The 20,857-nt window shown below is 46.0% G+C and overlaps 1 protein-coding gene across 8 annotated transcripts in view; it reads right to left on the reverse strand.

Annotated features, from left to right (window-relative positions):
- The window catches only part of PCDH15 (protocadherin related 15), a 701,112-nt gene extending 688,232 nt beyond the window's left edge, over positions 1-12,880 (reverse strand). For 2 of the 8 annotated variants that reach the window (XM_064662188.1, XM_064662178.1), the window contains exon 1: positions 12,404-12,879. The gene's annotated coding sequence lies outside the window, so the exon portion shown is untranslated. Of the gene's footprint in view, positions 1-11,614; positions 11,709-12,403 lie in introns of those variants that run through there. The other 6 variants (XM_064662185.1, XM_064662184.1, XM_064662186.1 and 3 more) reach the window with 4 other exon arrangements.
- Between the last annotated feature and the right edge of the window lie 7,977 nt (positions 12,881-20,857).

A 20,857-nucleotide genomic window follows, 5' to 3' on the forward strand; every position in this document is an offset into this window, starting at 1 on the left:
ACCAGCTCCCAACTGATACCATTACACAATGCAGCCAATTCCTTTGGGCCCTGACACTTCTCTTGAGTATACAAAGTAAAGTTGTGGGGTTTTTTTTCTTTTCTGCATAACAACATCAGTGGAACAACACACTTGCTAGTCATTGCTATGGGATTGAAAAAAGGAGGAAGAAAGGTCTCAAAATATGAGCAGTTCTTCGTATCAGCAAACCTTACTCTCTGTTGTTAACAAAAATTCAAGTACATAGTCTACCTGAAATTACAGATCAGTTAAAATGTCCAAATGGTTCCATTCTAACCACAGGAGAACAAGCAACTGCCAGAAACTCTAGACCCTGTGATTTGTGAAATGTATAGTTAAGTAGCTGCATCTGGATGCTTTTTTTTTTTAAGTAGATGCACTGTTTAAATCGACCTCTAAATTTAATTGACAGACATGAGATTGTCACGATGAAATTAAGAACTAGTTTTAGCACATACACAATTATTAAAAATACAGCAGAAAAAGCCTGGCATACAGCTCCACAGAAAGGCTGTGGCCATCAGACTGGGTACTAGAAGCATCTGAAAACAAATCTTTACATATATATAGCAATTATATAATTAGATTGATCCTTCTGACCCTGGCATCGGTAATGCCCAGGGCAGCTGCACTCCTTCTGTGACTGCTTCAGATTTCACATCAAAAACTTCCATGTTAAGCTCTTCCTTTACATGCAACAAACATCCTCAACCCAGGGATGCCACCATTTTCCATGAAAACAAATCAACCCTTGCATGTGCATTGAGCACCTCTATCAGTTCTGATTTGAGTAGAGCGTGCAGAACCAAAACTAAAAATTGCTCTGTGGCTTTTAGGAGGCTCTGGAGCCCATTTAAGCCCCCACAAGTGGATATATATGTAAAAATATGTAAAATGAGATGTACAGTTGGAGCTCTTACTGTGGCTTCACCTCCAAGGCGCGGCGAACAAGACACTGCTATGGCTCATCCCTGCCCTGTTTCCAAGGTCACCAACACTCCAGTCAGCTCAGCAAGTGAGTCTGGTACCCTCTGGCTGCAGCATTATCCACCCCATCCCTCCCCCCGGGCCAAAGCCCCCCGAGCACACTCTCTCAGCCAGGCCCAGGCTGGAGCTCCCCACAGGCTCTGCTCCAGGGTACACAGCCCAATCCCAGGTTGCAGCTCCTTCCCAAGTTCTTGAGCCCCACAGCCTCATCCAAATCTATACCAGCAACAAGCAACACGTTATTCTTAACCCTGCAAAACTACTTACACTACAAACAAAGGGGCCACAACCAGGCAATCTGGGTTTCTGTGGCACTACCTGCGACCAGTCTGTCGGTTAAAGCCTTTTCACCACCACTCCAGAAGTCTAAAATAGTGGTAGCCAGCCTCGAGAACACAGCCAATTTATTACAGTGATCATTTCTTATCGGCTCCCTTCTCCAGTGTCTCTCACTGCTTTGAGCAGAATGTTAACTCAAAGAAAACTGAGCAATGGGGAAAAGGAAACAGTGTTTCTACAGATGTGAATGTCATGTAAATGTCAAACCTCCTGTTAAAATTTGATCAGGAGACTGAATGAAAGGGAAACAGCATTACTGTAAGTAAACCAGCACGCTAACAACAATTTCAGCCTGTCTGCTTGCAACATAACCTTACTGATGGATTTCATTATCCTTAATTTTCCATGTAATATTAAGCTGTAATTGATTTTGCTAAAAGATCATATATAGCAGTACAAGAACTGAAAACAAACGTTTGCTGACAAGATGGATCTACAGTCTTAACACTAAATTCTCCGTGTGTCATTTCTATCACTACACTTCATCCAAAAAAAGTTTTCATTTCTTTCGCATTACGAATAAATGCCCATCTGTTTAGAAGGGCCAGGAGCACATGCACCCATTCATCTGTAGGTACCTGTGTTGGGAAACAGAAGATGGTGTCACATCAAAGCTCAAAAAGCTGAATTCCAGCAGACACTGTAGGGACACACATAATTGTAATGAATCAATCTCCAAAGACGTTGTCTTGTAAAGGCACTATTTTTCCAAGACTGCACAGTCCCACTTGCCACACTTCTTGATGAACCTCAGGTACTAACTGCTCTTGTCTCAGCAACTCTCTTCCAACAAGTGACCTCAGTTCTGTCCTTTCAAGAGGCTGGACAACTCCTAGACCATCCCAAGTATTTCAACAGCCCCAGTAATGTTGTTACTGACACGAGCAGAGTCAGATTTGTGTACAGAGACAGGAGAAAGGTGTTAAATTAGATGTTATAAAGAAATCGTTCCCTGGGAGGGTGGGGAGGCCCTGGCACAGGTTGCCCAGAGAAGTTGTGGCTGCCCCTGGATCCCTGGAAGTGTCCAAGGTCAGGTTGGACGGGGCTTGGAGCAACCTGGGCTAGTGGAAAGTGTCCCTGCCCATGGCAGGGGTAAGACTGCATGATCTTCAAGGTTCCTTCCAACCCAAACCATTCTGTGATTCAATGAACTGTAGCTATTGGTTTTAACTACAAATTAAAAACTGACTTCACTCTCAAATACAGAGATAGAAGTATTCTACAGTGGTATTCGTATTAGTAAATGCAAAGTTAGAGTTAAAAGGAAATTTCCAGCCACATGATACTTTCCCCATCAGCTTTACATGCCCCCACCAAATCACCACTACCTCTCAGCACATGGGGACTAATTCTGGCACAACCTATGTCAACCTCAATTTCATTCAGAATTATTTTCAAAGCAGAGAAAATATCCAAGAATTGCCCTGAATCGATTCCTTTCTGTTAAAAAAGCACCAACTTGTGATAGGTGTGTGTGGCCTAGAGGACAGACTTCATTTTGCAGTAGCCTTAACATTTTAGTTACCTGTTGTGCCACCAAAACAATTTGCTAATTTCTTCCACAGGAGTTATACAAGGATACCTTTAGAAAGAACTTGGAATTTCATGCCCTCGGCAACATCCTCCGTGGCTGACAGCCCAAGTCATAAACTTGTCACTATCCTGAGAATTGGTGGGAGGGCAAGAGGACATAACATCCATATCTCTGATGGATGGCTCCCTTTAGTTTGAGACTCCCTTAGTAGTTGGAAGATTTTCTTTTTGTAATCTGCCTTCAAAGATATTAGAATAGGAACATTATCAAAGACTTGAAGAGATATCATTGTACCCCCCAAAAAAGAGAGTTTGTAAGGGATTTCAATAATCCTCTGTCCTTTACTTTCAATGAGGCAAACATAGGCAGTATCTTCCACTGCTTCATTGCTGTTTGAAGTTAGGATCAGGAAGAAATAAAGCAAAAAGGGAAGCGGGTTGCAGTGCCAGTGGACAAAGCTTCCATCTATTATGAAATTCATGAGCAGCCTGACTCATCTATTCAGCAGTTTCAGTCCCACCAGCGTCCTTCAGACCACCTTCCTAGATGAAAAAAAGACCACAGTGGTAGCCCAGCTTTTCTGTCCCTCTTGTAGCTGCCATGTTGTGACACTTCCCTCATGCACATAAACCTCTGGAGAAATCCAGGTGAACTGCTAAGGAAAGGACAACCACCACTCACCACCAGCCTTCCACCTTCCTCTACTCTGCTTCCCAAGTTGGCTGCCAGGCAGAAAGACATCATCTTGTGACAGAGGCTGCTGGAGGATTCCTAGAGGCCATGCACTCCACTTCTCTCAGACTATGTTTTCACATGCATAGGAGTTCACAGTATCTTTTTCTCTGAAGTTTTTCAACATACAAAGTGAGTCCTATGAGCTCAAGATCTGCCCTGTGCTTCGCCAGTCATTAATCCTATTTTATTAGTGTCCATCTTTAAAAAACAAAAAAACCACCATTTGAAAGTCACCAGGTGCATTTACCCAGATCTTACTCAGGTTTGTTTGTAAATAACCTTGTTTCACATTAAATATTAAAAGGTTATTTTTTTTTATTCAAACGGCAAGTTTTTATTCAAACTGCATTCCAATGAAAGGCATTGCTCTCAGAAAATGAAAAAAAATCTGAAAAAGTAGTAAAGGAATAAGATTATCTACTGCTCTATGATTGATTTTTGCACCTACAGGGGAAAAAGCCCTCCAACTTAAAAGTAAAATAGGCAAATACCAGAAAGTTCCTTGACTATCAGAACTGCAGCAATTTCATTATTATGAACAAATCTCTGCTAGTGGACATACGAGTAACAGAGTTCAGACTGTTCTTGAGAGATTTAAAGATTCTATTTGTGAATGTTAAATAACTTAAAGTTCCATAAGCTAAATGGATTCAGAAACCACTCGGTGCTTCTTCAAAATTAACTTCTAGTCACCCTTTTCTTTATCAGGACCTAAAGAAAAAAAATGAATAAAAATTCAAAGGCAACACTATTTCTGCTTCAGGTTGTTCCTTTTTCCTTGTCATACACATGACACATAAATGTCAAGACCTAGTGCCATTAGTGTGTGTGTTTCATTTTTAGCTTCCATTCCTTTCAGATGCAAAAATAAAAATTAAATACACCATCTTCTAATTACTTTCATTGTGCTGCCTCACAAATACTTTCCTCAAACTTGCAACCTCTGCAGACAAAAGCAGAGAACAAAGACACAAAGTTATTTTGTGTTGTTGGACACACCACCAGAAATCAAAGGTTTCCAGGTTATTTCAAGCTTTAATATTGCCCAAAGGTAAAAATTGAAAGGAAAAAAAGAAAAAAGAAAGAAACTCTTCATAGTCCATAAATACATGTCTGTTCAGTGGAGATTCTTGGGAATAAGGGTCTGCCACAGCACTCAAAAACTCAAACACCTACATGATAAATGAGTACATACCCATTTAAGCTTAGCTTTGGAACTTGGCTATTGCCAAGTGAAGTGTGGATTAGCACAGAACTGAGACACAGCAACTTTGCTGCCACTCAGGAAGAAACTGCTGGCCCAGCACTCACCAGGCCTTTCCCAACTTCAGCTGGAAAGCTCCCCAGCTCATCCCTGAGCTCCCATCGCTCACCTCTCCAAAGACCTGTTTCCCAGCCAGCCTTACTGCTACTGCATTCCATAGATCAGATAAGCTTAAACAGCTCCTCTGGAAGGTCAGAGCTCCAGTACCCAGAGGGATGGGTTCCAGGGCTGTCCCCGACAGACCCAGGAGTATCTATGAAGTGCAGCACATCCATCACCAGAACGAAACCTTAGAGTGTGGTCACACTCAAATACATGTTGTTTAGAGCAAACACACAAAATACAGCTAAAAGAAAACTGAATCAAAACCACCCAAACCACATCAACAGAATACCTGACTGTTTGCTTTTATGACAGGCCATAATTAATTTCTCTGTTTAGAAAAGATTCTTTTTCTCCACAATCATAATAATATTCATCAGAAAGTCCTAGTTGGAAAAGATGTCCAAGACTGGGTCCAGCCATTAACCCAGCAATGCCAAGTTCCCAAGTGCCACCTGCCTATTACTCTAAAATACATCCTTGAAATTTTATCATCTCTTGTGATGGGGGCAGGTAACTGGGTGTTGCTTGGTAAGTCTGCTTGACTAGGGAAATACCCCTACAAACAGGCAAAGTTAACACCAAGATCTGTAAGGAGAGAGCACAAAGTTGTTTATTATCATCCCTCTATTGCTGCTCATCAGCCAGCAACGTTTGGAGCTGTTTGGCCAAGTAATATCCTTATATTTGAACAGAACTGTTAGCTTTGAAATAGGATTGTCCCCTCTCCCCACCCCCACCTCCCTCACCATTCCTATAACATGGATATCAGAGAAATCTGGAATCATACACTCACCTGGTGCCATGCAAGTGCTGTGAGATGGCACAGATCCAATGCTATCCCACAGGGGGTGTTCCCATGGGATGGCTCGTGAGGCACCCAGAGCACCAGGTAACAGGAGTTATCTCCTCTTACCAAGAGCAACTGTGGAAGTGCCAAATGGAAGCACTGTTTCTAGAGATGGGGGAGCAGGGGGGAAATGTAGGCAAACAGAAAATTCTGCAATCAGCTATTCAAATTACACTCTGGGATTAATATTCATGTTTTTGTAAAAAGCACCACACATAATGCAACAACAGAGCAACAACAGACTGCAGTTGTATATCTCATCCAAAGGAATGTGACATCAACACTTTCCAATGGCTGTGCACTGAACCACAATGTGAATGGAAACCAAGAAGGAGTATTTTATCTGTTTAAAACATGTGAGCAGGAACCCTGTGAATTAAGTAAACGCAGCAATAGCAACCTGGCTTTGCAGGAAGGCTCCCCAGTTACCACAACAATAAGAAGTCTGCAATATGGACATACCAATAACCCTTGTCACACAGCCCTCTCAGATCCTGAAGCACTGCTGCTTACACATTCAGTCTTATAACCTGGGTAGTAAGTCAGTTAGTACAGAATTATTTGGCTTGGTTTTAAGTAGAAATGTGTGTTAATGTTTATTTCTGGAAAAACAAAGCTATTTTAGCCACAAAATCTTATCCAAATCTGATTGCCTAACTACTAAAGTAGTAAATAAAAGCACTGATGAAAGTAGTAGGCTGTATGTTTCTCTCTCACTAATTAAATCACTTCAGCAAAAGCAGCATTTCAGTGCTTAAACACGATCTTCACCTTAGAAAGGACTCGCTACAGTTTTACTAAGATGGCTCCTCAAACTGCTTTATCAGGAGTATTTTTCTCCTTATGTGCTTCCCAAACTCCTTCCAGAAATCTTTCCACCTGTTTTTATCAGTCAGATTTGTCTTTTTACCTCAGTTACTTCTCTCAATACCTCGAACGGTTTGTTCAGGTTAGAAAATGAAACGTATGAACTAAATAAAAAATAAGCTAGTACTTCAGAGACAGAAAACAACCACAGCCTTTGTGGCTCTTCACTTTGAACCTCCCTCTGCTCTTTTTCTTTGCCCTTCAGACTGCACTGATTCAGGGAATTTATTTGAACCAACACTCTGTCTTGCCATGTTGCAGGGCATTCTCTTAATGACAGACAAAATCAGCTGGAGAAAGACAGCAGTCCATGGCCCTTCCTCAGGCAAGCATCCGCTACAGGCAAGGTTTGTTTGTTTGAAGTTACAAGGAAAATTAGGAAAAAGCCTAGGACTCCTCTGTTCACCTTCAGGCTAAGATTACAATCTGGATGGCACCAATGTAAATTCCTATTGGAGCGTTATTTCAGAGCAGTTATTCCCCATATGAGCCAGCACAGCCCAGGTAAGGGTTTTATACACAGGGTAAGCACCTGGCTGGCAGCTGGCCCATCCCAGCTCTGTGCTGTCACCGCAGCTGCAGCATCCTAATTGAGATACACGGCTCGTCTGCTTGGCCAGGAATTGCTCATCAACCCCCCTCAAAGACTTCCCCAGCAGACGGAAAGTTCCTCCAAGAAAGCCAAAACAACAAACAAACAAAACCAATCAACCCCTTCGTCTGCCTTTCCAATACAGGCAGAGAGCAGAGGAGCTGGTGCCCTTGCTCATCCCCCCTTTCCAGTGCTGGGGTTTGCTGCATCCTGGCACCTCCAAGGAAGCTCATTAACATTTTGTGGCTCCCCCATCCCTGGAAATGTCCAAAGCCAGGTTGGACGGGGCTTGGAGCAACCTGGGATAGTGGAGAGTGTCCCTACCTATGGCAGGGGGTAGAACAAGATGAGCTTTAAGGTCCCTTCCAACCCAAACCATTCTGGAATTCAACGATTAGCCAAGTATTCAGGGCAATCACGCTGACAAGGTCGAATCTCTGATGACAGCGGAATCCACAGGGGTCAAAGACAGATACAGCCACTCCACAGCTGTAGGTCACCCTTCTCTCCAATGGCTTTTCCCTTCTCAGGTGAATCCAGGAAGAATACCCTTCTCTCTCCCACACCCACAGCTGTGCATTTTGGGCATAAAAAGCTCAGATAGGTAGATTTATATACACAGACAGTACTGTAAATCACTTTAGCTCTTACTCAGAGGTTTATCACCACAATTAAAAGTACTTGTTCTACTATCTTCTGTGCTACAGCTTGAAAAAAAAATCAGCCAGGTATGCAGTCACCAAAGAACAGCATGTCATCCTAACAGCAAGGAAACACACAGAGCCACTGCCAACAGGATTATACGGACTGCCTGAACTGCCAAAAGACAAACCACTTCCAATTGCTGCTGAGTTAGTACTTATTGTGAAGTCTCTCATAATAAATCACCTAAGCATGCAAAGTTGCAGGAGAATCTCCTCTCTCAGAAGCCTGCTCTGTTGTGCTCTTACAAGCTTTTTAGGCACTCAGTGTCTCTTTCCCCAAAAGACTTCACATCAATAAATGCATCAAATAGAATACTCTAGTAGCAGCAAAATGAATATATACCTGCAAGGCACTTTTTTTCCCTTCATCAATCAGTTGATTAGTTATTTTTAATTAAAACAGCAAGCTCTGATTGCAGGATTTTAAGCAATAATCCTTGCCACTTTAACTACTGTTTTCTATGGTTCAGATACTGAATTCATAAACTATTAATAGGATAGAACCATCAAACCTGGCTTTAATTCTCAAGCAGCCTTTTGGCTAGATCCAGATCTCAAGCTTCAACTACTCTGTTACCCATCTGCATGTTTTGAGTACCAAGAAGCACATATTACCTGGCTAATAGTTCAGTTTTCATCTGTGCACTTTAAGTTTAGGAGAAAAATAGCTGGTTCACACACACAAAAAAAACAATGCTTCATTTTGCTAGAGATCTGTTAAATTTACTTCAAGCTTGGACGAAGATCCAAAAACAACCTTCATGGAGCGAAAAGGTTCAGTTTGCCAAACCAATGGGTTTGGTATCAGACTTACTGTTACAACTGCACTCAGACCAAAATTTACTTTCCTCTTTTCAGATTTTGCTGCTTGGCTGGACAGAGGCCCTGATGCAAACATAAAAAACAAAACAAAAAGGAAAGCTAACATTCACCCTGTTTTCCTGTATATAAGAGCATTTTAGCTAAGGCATAATCGCTTCCAGAAGTTTATTAAAGCCAGGAAAGGAAAAGTGCAAAGCTAGTGGTTTTATTTCCTTCACCTGTTTGCTAACCACAAGCAGAGTTTTAACAACTTATGTCCGACGTTTAAAGCTTAAATGACTTAAATCACAGATTCAGGGGTAAACCTCCATGCATATGTGGCTGCTAAGGCATGGGAAGGAGGAAAGGAGAAATAAGTGAGAGACACCTGAAGGATTGTACTTTTTAAGGATGTATTCCACCGAGTAAAGACATAGTTCCTGAAGTGTACAGGTGCCAGTAACAATACATAAGGAACTTACAGAAGTTTATTTTGTAAACAGAGGAAAAACAACTTAAGCCAAATTCTAACTTCTGTCTGATATCCATGCTCCTATATCATATGCAAAGCTTCACTCCACAGCACTATTGCCATGTCCCTATCCAGCACTGCAGTGTAGCTGTCCCAAAGAGACACCAAGCTATCCTATCAAGTAGTAAATACATGTAGAGCATGGATACACAGTGCAGCAACTCAACAGACTTCGTGCTTCAGACTTCCATTAGGGTATAGAAAATCAGAGCCTAGAGACCAGATCTGACAAACACACGTGCACAAAAACGATGCTTCATTTGGTGGACAGGGGAAGAATGAACAATAACTATAGTCTCACAAAGCTGATTGAACCTCATCATCTGTGAAGTGCACACTGAATCAGTACTTATCTGTCAGATGATTAGCAGGTTGCTCTAATAACCATTCCCATTTTGCCAACGGAATTAGATACTCTTACACTTTCCCAAATGTGGGCACATACTGTCATTTGGAAGTTATAGGCAAAGCAGGATGTGAAAAGCTGCACTATGAAACTTTGAACAAAAACATAAGCAAGCCTGATCTAAGTGTCCCTTTACCGGTCTATGGTCATTCTCTTGAAAATTAAGCACGTGTCACCTACAGTCACTGTGCCTTCCAGAGGGTGGCATAAGGGGGCCTGCCAGATCCACAGCAGCTGAAGCAAGAGGGGAGAGCCAGTTGTCCCCGACTTGGGAGTAACCTGCCTTAAATTTTGCAAAGCTTTGGCACACCAAAATGTTTAAAACAGGGTGGATTCCCACCCCGTTGCTGTCCATGCCGGGTTCCGCGTGTGACAAGATTGTCACTTGTGCTGCAGTGCCAACACACTCCCACTGCTGCTTCGGGAGCCTGAGCACCTCATGCACATTCCCTGATTGACCGGCCATGCAGATCGGGCTTTGCTGGGAAGCAGGAGGAGATTGCATCTTCCAGGGAGAACTGAATTTGGAAGAGTTACACAGCAAGAACAGTTTGCGTTCATTCCCAGCTTGCTACGTGGGATCTTGAGAACATTTGCTTTACCACTTCGACTATACAGTCTGATTTTATTTTTAAATCTCTCTTTTTCCCCAGTTTCCACTCATCAGAAAGCAAAACTGTTCTCAGTCGAAGTGAGAAACGTATTTGCTTAAAACGCAGACACCCCAAAGAGCCGTTTGAGAATTTTACATGTCACGAAACCTCCTCCCGTCGGGGGGTGGGTGGGAACAGACAAGGAAAATGTTTCCACCTTAACTTTTCATGATGGGATGTGGGAGCAACCTGCCTTGCAAACACTGGGGCTTTCCCCCCCACCTCGGCGGAGTCCAAATGAGTCCATGGGAATTGATTTGCATCCAACAGCCCCTTCCACTACCACGCCCCTCCCTCTAAATTAACATCCACGCAGTCGTCATTAACGGCCACTGCTGGAACACGTCAGGGGCTGGAAAGCCGGCGTCTGCCTCTCCCGGCTTGTGCCCCCAGATGACACCACCACCCACACGTCTGTCTTGCTCTTCCCCAGGTAATCTCACAGTGCTCAGGCTCCAGCCCCCAAAGCTACCTCACCGTTCATTTCTCAAGTTAGCACAACATTTCAAACCCAGAGCTCGGCTCGGTCACAGGGATAGATAAAATCACTGGGGTGTGTAAAAGGCAGGCAGCAGACTCACATCACCAACCACGAGTCGGGGGACCGGGGTCACCCTGCTGACTCCCGCTGTAATCCCACTCGCAAAGCGTTCACGGGGCTTTCCGAGCCCGAGGAGGTGTCTCCCCGCAGCTTTGCGGTTACAAGGCAAGGAGCTTCCCGTCTCCCCTTCGCAGGACTCCCCGATGCCTGACAGGCTGAGGCACTCGAGAAAAGACAGCAGGGAAGGCACCCAGCATCACGCCGCTTTCCCCAAATGAGCTCGGAAATGAGATGTAACAGCAGCCTCTCCCGCGCCAAGTATTACAAGAGCGGAATACTAAGGGGTTCCTTTATTTTATCCATTACCATATGCAGATATTAAAGTCTAAACACTGCATTTGTACACTAGCCCTTGCAAATCAACCCTACATGTCAAAGCGGCACGACAACAGTTGAGGTCACAGTCTCTCCTCTGCCTGGCGGCAGGGACCGATGGGGAAGGAGAGGAAGAGATAGGTGTTTGTCCTCGCTGGAGGAGGCTCTCCCAGCTCCGGCCGCCGAGCCCTGCCCCAGCAGGGTGGGAGCCTCCGGGCTGAGGCATCCCGAGGAGCCGCGGCAGCGCAGTCCGGCCCCCCCCACCCCGCCAGCGATCCCACTTGCGCATCCCTCCCTCCCCGCTGACTTACCCCCTTCCACCGGGAAACTTTCGGGACGGGGCCGGGCGCGGGGGCCGCCGCCCTCTCGCAGCGAGGCCCGCGGGGGCGGCCCCGGTGCCGCCGGGTCCGTGCGGGAGCGGGGGCAGCGCCGGCTGCGGCGGTGGCTGCGCGGGGGCGGGGGGACCTGGCGGGGAGCGGCGGCGCTGCCCCCCCGGCCGAGCTCACCCCGCGGAGCTCAGCTCACCCCGCGGAGCTCACCCCGCGCTGCCGCGGCTCCGGCGCGGGGGGCGCAGGCAGAGCGGAGCTGCGCTGCGGCGGAGCGGCTGCTCGCGGCCGCCTCCCCGCATAGGCAAACGAAAAAAAAAAAAAAGGAAGGGAGGGAGGGAGGGAGGGGTGAGGAATGAGGTTGGGGGGCGGGAGGGGGGCAGGAAAGAAGGCGGCAAGCATTTGCGAGGGCTCTGGGCATCCCTGCCTCGGCAGCAGGTCCTCCGCCCCCCCGCTCCTGCGGGATGGAGCGGCCAACTCCCTCGCAGCCTCACCGCCCGCCTTGTTGCCCCGGCCGCGAGCACACCCAGGGCGGGACTAGCACGGCAGACAGGGCAGGGGCTCGGGCCGCGCTCCTCCGCTCCATCCCTCCCGACACGGCGCGCCGGCAGCGCTGCGCTCCCACCCCGCGCCCCCCGCCCTGCCCGAGCGGGAGATGCTCCGCGGCGCCAGGGAAGGAGCCTCCGACAAACCCCCTCCCGGCACTTACCGATCCCAACTCCGGACCGACGCGCACCGGCCGCCGAGTCTGTGTGTTTGCTGGTGGTGCCTTACCCCCAGTTGCCACCTGTAGGCCTTTTTCCAGGGAGGATCAATGCCTCGGCTACCATCCGTCAGAATTCGGCGTGCAAAGTTTCAGGCGGGGACTCAGCACCGCGAGACCTGTTGTCTGTCCGGGGTGCGCGGCGGGTCAGCCTCGCCACGGGCTCCCGCTCCTCCCCGGGACCGTCCCGCATAAACCTGTGCCGAATTGCACCTGCTGCAGGAACATAGGAGGCCCTGAAGGGGCAAACCCCCGGGTGTTACCTTAAAGCAACATATACCTTCATTTCTTAGCAAACAAACTCCACGTTGATTCAGCCTTTCATCACCCATGCAAGGGGAAGACACCTCACAGCTGAGCGGCAGCTAAACCACTGCTGGTTTCAAACGCAAATGTTCACTTTTTCGCCCTATCCGTTCTACTCCGAGATGGGACGGGACAGGCACTTCTGGGCCCCCTCACTTCTGGAAGAGAGCTTTCCCAAGCTTAGTGAGTACAAAACCCGAGTTTGCCTCTTTAATCACAACAAACTCCCCTCCCCTCTTGCAATCAAACCCCTTTATTGGGTTCACCTGTGCTCCTCCCTCAAACTTCTGCGGGCAACTCCATCTGCAAAACCACCAACACCTGTCTGTGAAACCTTTTATAAAGGAAAATAATCACTCCTGACCTTTCCAGTTAAGATGACCGTGTAAATTTTGAGTGTTTCAATATCATCTCAGATCCAAACGGCAAAGTAGATTTACGCATCACAAATTTTCTGCACAGAAGCTGAATAAAACCTGAGCTTCCCCAGTATTTTCAGAGGAGCCTGTTAGTTCCTTTGGAATCCTGACAGCCAACCCTAGCCTTCAGAAGGACTCAGACTATATTTCTAGAGTACCGAGGAGCTCCGACACTGCATATTAGAAAAGGAGCGCAGAGTTTAATCCGAGGCAAGCAGGATGCCGCCAGCTATTTTATATTTAGGTGCTTCTCCCCTTGACAGCGCCACGTAGCAGCACCCACCCCTCGGAGCCTCTCACTCCGCCGGGCTCGCTGCCCCCAAACTGGGGCCAGGAGCCACTCGGGCGAATGACTTTGCTCCTTCCCGCACCTGCTCCCGCGCGGGGCTGCGGCTCCCTCAGCTCGGGCGGCCTCGCTGTTAAAGGTGCCCTGACCCTCGGCGGGGACCCCCATCCCATCCCGTGCCATCCCTCTTCGCCGCTCACCTCAGCCCGCCGCTGCCACTCCCTCTGCTTTCCCCGCGGTGCGGAGCCGAGGCGCGGGGCTGCCAAACGCGGGCGGAGTGTGCCCCCGCCTCGGCTCGGAGGGACGGCGAACTGCAGCCGCGGCACCCCCGGACCCCGGCAGTGCAGGCAGCCCCGAGACTGGGCACACCTGCCTCGCTGGGGGCAAAAAAAAAAATAAATAAAAAAAAAAAATTAAAGCGCAAACTTCCCCGAAACCCAGAGGAATAGCGGTGAGCTGGCACCGGTGTGAACTCTGACAGCAGGATTCCGTTCAGGGATGCTGGCACGGGTTTGGAAGTTAACAGGAGTGATTTCCATGAAGTAAAAATGAATATTAATTACAGCAGCTGAAGAGGGAAGGTAATGTGTCCTGGTTCTGGCGAAGAGCCAGCTCATTGGCAAAAGTGTTGTTTAGGATTCCACCAGTTGTCCTTGTACATTTGTTTTTACAAACAAGGGATATTTGTAAAGAGCCTTGTGCACTTCAGTAAAGGCCCACAAGCTTTCTTGTACTAGTTTATTTGCTTTAAATATGAGTATTCCCTGAATATGTGAGCTTTGCAGGCTTACACTGAAGAATTTCGGTGCACTATCAGAATAAAAATCTCAAACAGGCAGGATCAGCAGTCAGTGGAATCAGGGACTCAGCCATTATTCATTTTTTTCCTCAATATTTATGATTAACACCACACAGAGAGTGAAATTTCTCCTCTGTTTGCCCCCAAAACTTATTAGCTTAAGCCCGTGACCAACGTGGTAGGCCATGCCAGGTTCCTCCACTCAGTATGGCATGCAAAGAACAATTATTTAACAGTAGAATCCCAAGAAGACTGGGGTTGGCTGGAGACCCTAGCAACCCCACTGCTGCTTCTGTTCCCACCACAGCTGCTCACATGGAAACATGAGCAGAGCTCAGAAAATGAGTTCTGTCCTGTTGGCCAGTCCTGCCTCCAGAGGAGAAGTTCCCCAAGCCACATGTTTCTACTCTCTATCCTTGCATCAACTTTGTTTGACCCAGTTCAACTCATTAAATCAGCAGAAAACTAACCTGGCAGCAAAAAGCCAAGTTTCCTTCGTCTTTAACAAGCCAAGTGGGATCCCTGGGAATCGGATAAGCAGCAAAGCCATTGCTGAGCAGGTCTGGACTGAGCAGATCATGCAAGTGGTGCAGGACCATCCCCTTCAGCTGCCAGTTGTTGTTATGTTTGCTCAGCCACTCTGTGACCCTTTCTTCCCGGTTTCACCTGTGTAAATCCAGATTAAATCCCCCCACTGCAGCTGAGTCCAAGATTTCATCCTTCACATTCTCTGAAGTCAAAAGCAAAACTCGTATTGATTTAGATGGAGCCTTCTTATGTTCCTCTTCCCTACCAAAGTGATAAGAGCACGAATTTTAATCCTTATGGTACCCTGGTGCTTTACAGGAATCCTAGAAATATTTAAATGGCAATGTGCACTACGGAAATCAGCTCACAGTTCATGCCACAGGATCATCTGTGGGCACACAGGTGAATGAAAACCTGTGTCATGACTTGAATTCTTTCATACTTCCCTCCCCCTCACGCTTCTTAAACATCCGAGTTCTTCAAATTAACTGCTGCAGGAAGAACAGGAAGCCTGAGGAGGTTAAGTGTGAGGGAAATGCTGATCAGCACCTGAGCTGTTGCACTAGCCAGGTATTTCTCCATATCATTATTAGATGAGTCACAGAGATTTTAACAGAGAACCTTGTTTGCTTATACAGGAGACCTACAGATTTGAGAGCTCAGGAGCTTTTGTGCTAATGCAGAACTCAGTAGCATTTGTCATAGTGCACAATCTTGTTTGAAAAGTAACTCTTTTAATTAGAGAAAGATTTAATTTCTACTTTGAAATTTGGTGGACGATTTTAATAAGAGAGGAGGAATTACAAGCTAAAGTGTCAAGACCTCATTAATCAAATATTTGCATGTGCTTACATATAATTTAAACAACTCTACCATTTATTTAATCTTAAAATTCAGAGTGAAAGAGCAGATTTGCCACTGTTTGTTTAGACATGGCTACATTCACTAAGCTCATGCCTGAAGCCTCTACTTAATCTGTTTTACTACTCGAAATAATTGCAAACAGGGCAATACCTTCTATTACATCCCTGCCTTCTCTTCTCTTTAAAAGAACAGTTAATCACATGAAGAACGTTCAGAGGCATTTGCAAAGTTCTGATTTTTTTTCAATGGCCGGCTGTACTGAGAATTTGTTCAAGGATCAATGTGCATTTTATATGAATACAATTAAAGTTGTGAATATAATTCCCCAAAGCCCAAATTAAGTTCTCCTAATCCATCATCTCCTGTAACTATTGAAATGAATGGAAATTTTGTTATTGATTTCAGGGAAAGCAGGTGCAGCTCCTTTATGTGCTAGTTCATCTCAAACTATCTGTACATATATGTGTGTGATGTGTATTCCATATATATTTGCAGGAATACTGTATCCTCAATACCAACCAAAATCTGCTACACATAGAAAAAGTATTAATTTCATGTGATATTGGGGGAAATTTTAGCCAGGAACGTCTCACAGACATTAATTAATTTATATTACTGCAAGATGCACTGTGTCCACAACAGAGTCACGAAGACAAAAAAGCCCAAACAAGCCATGCCAGAGACCATGCTGCAAATCTTTGCAGAGGAAAGGCTGGCACCCAGAACCTGCTGTCCTCCCCATGCCCAGAGAGCCAGTCCACTCCTCCTTAATTCCAGAAGCGCTGAGTGACCACTCTGCCCATCGATTGCATTTGTGGATGTGAGTGCTCAGCACTTCTCCGTATTAGGCCTGGAGGGTCCCGAGGATGAGACAGAGAGTAGCCACTAAATCTGTTTGGGTTGAAGTGGCTTGCTCAGCAACACACACTGAGACTGCAGCAGAAACGAGGATAAAGGAGAATTCTTCTCATTCACCTGCCTCCATCACAGGTGATCCTTTCTATTTAAGCAATTCCCTCCATTGCTCTCTTCTCCGTGCACCTTCAGATTTCTACACCTGAACAGGGAATCTTCCTGACGCACACACGGATATACCAAGATACATGTGAGAGAGCTGGCAGGAGCATTGAGTGCTGTAGGTAAAGATGATATTGTAGTTTCAGAACCATTTGGATTGAAAAAGCCCTCTGAGATCCTCAAGTCCAACTGTTCCCCCAGCACTGCCAAGTCCACCAACCCATGCCCTTCAGTGTCACTCCTGCACGCTTTTTGGACACTCCAGGAAGGGTGACTCCACCATCCCCTGGGCAGCCCCTGCCAAGGCCTGTTTCTGTGATGCCAAACATTTGGTTTAGTATCCCAATGATCACTTGTATTGCTGAAGGGTAATTACACATGCTGCTAGAGGCTACAACACGCATGAGGGCATCAGTCTAGCCCCTGTAAGGGTAACTGACCCCCAAAATAACATGAAATCACAGAATCATTAAGGTTGGAAAAGACCTCCAAGATCATCAAGTCCAACCTTTGACCAAACCCCACTTTGTCCCCCAGCCCAGAGCACCGAGTGCCACATGCAGTCCTTCCTTGGACACCTCCAGGGATGGGCACTCCACCACCTCCCTGGGCAGCCCCTGCCGAGGCCTGACCACCCTTTCCAGGAAGAAATTCCTCCTGCTGGCCAACCTGAGCCTCCCCTGGCACAGCTGGAGGCCGTTCCCTCTCCTCCTGTCCCTTGTTCCCTGGCAGCAGAGCCCGACCCCCCCCGGCTCCCCCCTCCTGTCAGGGACTTGCAGAGCCAGAAGGTCCCCCCTGAGCCTCCTTTTCTCCAGGCTGAGCCCCCCCAGCTCCCTCAGCCCCTCCTGCTGCTCCAGCCCCTTCCCCAGCTCCGTTCCCTTCCCAGCACACGCTCCAGCCCCTCCGGGTCTCTCCTGTTGAGGGCCCAGGACTGGGCACAGCCCTCGAGGTCCCTCAGCAGTGCACAGAGATGTTGAAAGGTGACACCAACGACTGGCTTTCCATAACTTTTGAATGCCTGGCACTGCAACTGAAGCAGCTCTTAACCAAAGCAAACTGGTGTACAGAGGAGAGGGCTGCTGTTTTCCGTGTCTTTTCTTCAAGTGAGAACAAGGGGGTAGAGGAATCCCAACAGTTCCCAGTTACCTATTGCCAGCTGTGTATGACACCACACAAGAAGAGCAACAAGAGCAACTACATCGCCTGCCAAAGAGAGGGGATGTTTTTCTTAACTGGGAAGTGGGATATTGAGGTTATTTGTTTGTTCAATCACCAACAGGTAAGACAACGTTGCATTACAAGTCCAGTCTACCCAAGTCTCTTCTCTCTGTTCCTTGAGGAGACTGTGTCCCTGCCAGTGCAACGTGCCATTATTCTAGTGGCACAGCGTGCCAGGTTACACTGTTTATGTTTTGACAAACTGCCAGCATTTTGCTAAGAAATCAAGTACAAAACCCAGGAAATTACCAAGTTTACATCTCAGCCAAAACTGAAAAGAATTTCATAAAGTAATAAATGCTTTTCTCTGAGTCTGAAGGTTTTCTTCCCTGGCAAGTTCCAAACACTCATGGAAAACAACATAAGTGCTTCAGCCTCTGAAAAAATATTGTATGAGTCTCTTACAAGGGTGTATTCTAATAATCTGAAATAAATATGCTGTGCTCAGAAAGCATCATAGCCAGAAAATAAGACTGGATAATAAATAAAGACTGGATAATAAATAAAAAATAAAGCCTTTTGTACAGGGAAGAACAGATTCTTAACAAGCAAGCATTCTTACACTTTTCCAGACTGGGGTACTGCACAGAGGGAGGTTTTGGAAAGGTCATCTCATATGGGATGCACTTCACTTGGAGCTTCTGATCCCTCTCCCTGGAAAAGGGCTGAATTACATCAGCGGCCAATACTCTCCTACTTCTCTACAGAGCCTGGGGACAGCTGTCAAAATCAGGTGTGCTTTTTGGGGAGCTGACACTAACAAGGTTTCTATTTGCACGCTGAGGAAATACTGAAGTCAAGACTATATATCTGTGACTAGTACTAAAACTAATAACAACCAAGAATAATTAGCAGCTTCCAGAACACACTCAGCAGTTTTTTTATGGCTTAGTTGTGAACACATCCATCAAGAATGATTATACCTCACCAGTAACTAAATTACAAAGTTCAAACACAAATGCAGGAGGTGTACAATAACAACAACTAAACTGCCTCTATATTCTCCAAAGCCAATAAAAGCTTTGTCATTGCGTCATTTCATTATCAGTTGGGAAATCTTCTGTATCTGTGGTTTATAAACACCTTTGAATAGCTTTTTTAATTATCTGCTTGCAAATAAAATATAAGAACTTGGAAAAATACTATAGAATCATAGAATATTCTGAGTTGGAAGGGACCCAGAGGGATCATCAAGTCCAATCCTTAAGTGATTAAACCCCACAACCTTGGTGTCACTAGCACCGTGCTCTATTAGCCCTTTTTTATTTAATATTGTGAAATTTGTATTCAGTATCTTAAAACAATGCCTAGAAACACTCATGTTCACCTGCTGAGTTCACAATTTCCCTGCCCATGGCAGGGGGTTGGAACTAGATGATTTTTAAGGTCTCTTTAAACTTAAGCCATTCTGTGATTATTTAATTATTTAACTGTCTATTCCATTCTGCCAAAGCTTCTGGAAAGCCCAGAGACACACAGCTCACTTTCACCCTCCAGACCTGCTGACAGAGGGACAAACAGGTTCTGAGTGCTCACACTCTGAGTGTGGCACCTTCTACATGCTGCCCATCGGAGTGGGTCTTGCAGGTCACTTGGAGAAGTGTGTCTCAATATGTATTTCAGCATGTTGACCCTCACCTCCCTTCCAGGTTGCTCTTACGTTTCAGAGTGGTTTTAAAATATTCCAGGATTATTTACAGGAAATGTAAATTTTTCTCTTCCTCTTTTCAGAGGCCCCTTTTTACACACCCGTTTGGTGTTTGACCTTTGCAGCTCCCTGCATATGGTGTATCTAGACTTGCTGTCTCGTTAAGTGTTCCACACACTACTTTTTACAAAATAGGTTGAATGTTATATTTTTCCTGTCTTCTGTGACAAGCTGCTAGGGAGTGCCTGGAATTGTCTGTGCCTTCAGTGGCTGGAAAAGACACGTTTAGTTTCCACTGCCTGAGGCATAGGGACCGACCCCTTGAGTTAAGCAGATGGGAAAGGAACAGACCTGGGAGGAAACACAAGCATAGCCACAGCTGAAATTTGAACATAAGCATTTTCATATTTCTTTTGATTTCTCTGCTAGGAGGCCCAAAAGGAGGTAGATTGAGGCTGGAGAAGGAACCTGTGTGCCTGTCTCCCCCACTTTTAAATGCAGCACAAGTTCTCTGGGCCGTGACACACCAGCAATAATTGATGCAGAATTTAAAATGCATGTTTGCACTTACTCAATGAATTTACGCCAGTGTAACCCAAATATCATTCCTTCTTGTAATCACAAGAATACATCCTGACCTATACAAACTGGAAATAAAGAGTTTAGCTCATTAGAATCGTAGAATGGTAGGGGCTGGAAAGGTTCCAGTCCTCCTGCCATGGACAGGGACACCTTCCACTAGCGCAGGTTGCTCCAAGGCCCGTCCAGCCTTGGACACTTACAGGGATGGGGCAGTCACAGCTTCTCTGGGCAACCTGTTCCAAATCTCGTGATATTTTCATGTCTGAATATTAAGCTATAAAGGAAATCACATTGGTTTGCAATCTTTATATTGGTATGGTTCAGTGCTGGACTTTTACACAAAAGGGTTGACCTCGCTGTTGCCCATTTCCATATGAAGCCATTTGTATTCAGTACCAAGTTATGAAATAGATAATAAAATCACACTACAGGATCAAGACGGCAGCAATCTGCATTGCCTTATTACCTGGGGACTCTTCTGCACGGGGCACAATGCCTTGTGATGGAGAAACCTGAAAGATCCTCTGTCTGCCCCAAAAGAATTATAATTTTGGCATCTCTGAGCTGTGAGAAGAAATCTCGATGTCCCAGAGCTCCCATTTGTGGAGTGCACAGCTGGGCCAGTCCAGCACAGAGGCTCAGCCCCCAACAAGGGAGAAAGCACAATTGGGAATAAAGTCAGGTGTTAACTCTACTGGAATGTTCTGGTCTAACAGCGGGGTGAAAGTCAGGTAAGTGACTTTCACAGATGTGGAACACAGGTTGCAGAGCTATAAAAGGTCCGAGAGATACAGGATG

Source organism: Pseudopipra pipra, chromosome 8, assembly GCF_036250125.1.
Source record: "Pseudopipra pipra isolate bDixPip1 chromosome 8, bDixPip1.hap1, whole genome shotgun sequence".
Taxonomy (NCBI): domain Eukaryota; kingdom Metazoa; phylum Chordata; class Aves; order Passeriformes; family Pipridae; genus Pseudopipra; species Pseudopipra pipra.